Source organism: Loxodonta africana, chromosome 4 (assembly GCF_030014295.1).
Source record: "Loxodonta africana isolate mLoxAfr1 chromosome 4, mLoxAfr1.hap2, whole genome shotgun sequence".
Lineage (NCBI taxonomy): Eukaryota > Metazoa > Chordata > Mammalia > Proboscidea > Elephantidae > Loxodonta > Loxodonta africana.
Window position 1 is genome coordinate 178,370,808 of NC_087345.1, and position 3,355 is coordinate 178,374,162.

General features: G+C 41.4%; 1 pseudogene; it reads left to right on the forward strand.

Annotated features, from left to right (window-relative positions):
• Window positions 1–2,951, forward strand: LOC100662568 (oxysterol-binding protein-related protein 9-like; annotated as a pseudogene).
• Window positions 2,952–3,355: the final 404 nt, after the last annotated feature.

Below are 3,355 nucleotides of genomic sequence, written 5' to 3' on the forward strand. Positions count from 1 at the left end.
ATGATAAACAGCCACCCCAGAGATAAGCAGAAGTTGGAAGGTGGGTTAGGAGAGAAGGAAATAACCCATTCGGATGATTTGTAATCATCAGCCCTGAACATCATTCTTTAAATGTGGCCCTAATACAATTTGAAATGAGATTAAACAAAACAAAACCATCCAGCACCAATTCAGTTAGCTTTCCTTTTTTTTTTTCTAACCCAAAATAAAATAAAAATAATATGGCGACGTTTCATTTGCCTTAATGAGAAAGATTACTTGCAAAAACATCATTTTGGTCTCCCATAAATGAAGGGTTTTTTTAAATGTTTTTTATGTGTTCATATGTAGCTCAGAAATTCAAGCCTACCGTGGAAAAATAGAGCTCTTTCATTTTATATCATTTAGCTCTTTAAGTCCAATCCATACCATTAAACTAGTGGCAGCACTGGAATTGCTACCCAGGACCCAGGCTGTGGTTCTGTGCATTTTGTTTTGTGACATTGGTTGCCAACCCCATGACATGTCAACACCCTTCCCTTTTTGACCTTGGGTTCCCATTACCAGCTTTCCTGTGCCCTCCTGCCCCTTTGGGCAATTGTTTTCTTTTGTGGGCCTGTCTCATCTTTGGCTGAAGGGTGAACCTCAGGAATAGCTTCATTACTGAGCTATAACGGTGTCTGGGAGCCATGCTCCTGGGGTTTCTCCAGTCTCTGTCAGTAAGTCTGGTCCTTTTTTGTGAGTTAGAATTTTGCTCTCCATTTTTCTCCAGCTCTGTCCAAGACCCTCTGTTCTGATCCCTGTCAGAGCAATCAGTGGAGGTAGCCGAGCCCCATGTAGTTGTACTGGAATCAGTCTGGTGGAGGCTGTCGTACTTGAGGTCCTTTACTCCACTGGACTAATCTTTCCCTTTTGTCTTTGGTTTTCTTCATTCTCTACTACAGAGATAATTTTATAGAGAGTCGTTTTGGTGACACCCCTTCTGACAGTGTCAGCTGGTGCCCTGCAGCCCCTTAGTGACACGACAGCCACTCACTCCCAGCCAGAGCTCCTGGACATCACTCATTTTCACAGCTTGGCAGTCACACCACCTCCATGTGCCACGGAATACAACAAACCATCTCTTTGGTATTCATGCCTAGTTTCACAAATTGGAGGATTATAGAAAATTATTTTGACCAAACTGTATTATTTGGAATACTATTCGCTTTTAAAGCTAGGGTAAATTATGTTCTACTTTATAACATTTTGGAGCCCTGGTGGCGCAGTAGTTAAGAGCAATGGCTGCTAATCAAAAGGTCAGTAGTTCGAATTCATGAGCTCGTCCTTGCAAACCCTACTCTGTTCTACAGGGTCACTATAAGTCAGAATTGACTCGAGAGCAATGGGTTTGGTTTCTTTTTTGGTATAAGATTTTAGTGTATGATTAAGGTGGCATTCCATATAGTTATGAAAAAGCTGAATTGGTCACGAAATTGGTGGGTTGAGAGTCCCTGCTTCTTGCCTGGGGGGGTGGGCCATGGGTTACTCTCCTCCCTGACTCCCTCCTACCACACTGTGGAGTTTTACATTCAGAATTCTTTCCTAGGGTCCAAGACTTTCATAAGAAATGTATCAGATGAGCTGACATTTCTCTGCAAATATTGATAGAATACTCAAAATTTTTTGATGACAAGCTTCAGAACAGCAAAGGTGAAGATCAGAGATAGAAAACTGAAGGTCTCAGAGACAACAACTATCATGGTAGATTCAACCAAGCACTACATTGTATTGTTGCAGGTTGCTAAAGACCAGAGTAATGCAGAGAAGCACACAGGTGGAATTATAAGAACAATTAATACTGTAGATGCAATATATCGACCTAGTCCCTTGGAACCCATAATTCAAACAATACCTTCCCAGGTTGTCTTACCTTCAGAACCTGCTCAGTTGTGTAAGTCAGAGCAGCGTCCACCTCCCAACCAATTGGACCTACATTAGCTTCCCTGAGATATAATCAAATTCTAACACCAAATAGTACATGCCTTGGGCACTCACTACCTAGTAGTAATCTAGCTCCTTCAATCCAGTCAACTTGTCTCCAGATAAAGTCCCAGAGTTCTCTTATTCTAGCAAATCAAACCCATTGTTGTCGAATTGATTCCAACTCGTAGGGACCCTATACGACAGAGCAGAACTGTCCCGGTAGGGCTTCCAAGGTTGTGATCTTTACAGAAGCAGATTGCCACATCTTTCTCCCACAGAGTGGCTCATCTCCAACGTGCTTAATAGATTCCTCTGGATCTCTCTCAGTCTTGACACACAGAAGCTCAACAAATAGTCTAAAGTGCCCAGAAAACACAGAATCACTTACTTCCTCCACGTCCAGTGGAACATCAAGTGATGCTAACTTTTTTGATTCCCATGACCATATAGAAGATCTAGGGGACCCGGGGTCATTGGAAGAGCACAAAAGCATTATCATGCATCTCTTGTTAAAGGTTAGGATTGGAATGGATCTTACTAAGATAGTTCTTCCAACATTTATCCTCGCAAGATCTCTTTTAGAAATGTATGCATATTTTTTGCACATTCAAGCTAGTTTGTAAGCATTAGTGACCTGAAAGATCCTGGAATTGAATTGTCCATGTTGTGAAATGGTACTTCTCCACCTTTCGTGCAGGAAGGAAAGGATATCGGTTGCCAGAAAGCCATACAGTCCCATTTTGGGTGAGATCTTTCATTGTCACTGGACTTTGCAAAATGACACTGAAGAGAACACAGAGCTACTTTCAGAACGACCCATTTTCTGAGTTTCCAAAAACAGTGTAACATTCATGGCTGAACAGGTTTCCCATCATCCACACATTTCAGCCTTTAATGCTGAGTATTTTTACAAGAAGATACAATTCAATGCTCATGTATGGACCAAGTCAAAATTCCATGGGATGTCAGTTGGGGTAGACCACATAGGGCAAGGCTGTGTCTTGTGACTAGGACCAACATTGCATTCTCACATTCCCCAAAGGTTTTGTAAGGTTTATCCTCACTGGGCCCTAGAGTCATCTAGGACGAGAATGCAATATTAATTGTTCCAAGGTGAGCTCTCATGCAAAGATCGAGTTCCACATTCAAACTTTCTATGTGGGCAAGAAGCACAGAATTACTGCTCAGATTTTGTTATTCTCCAAATGACAAGAAGTCTTTTTGTTCAATTGGACGGGAATGGAATGGTGTAATGTATGCAAAAGTATGCAACAGAGGGATATACAGTCTTTATAGATACCAAGAATTTGCATATAACCAAGAAGGAAATGAAAAGTTGGAAGACCAGAATGAATATGAATCCCCCTCCCTTTGGAAGGATGTCACTTTAAACTTAAAAATCAGAGACATT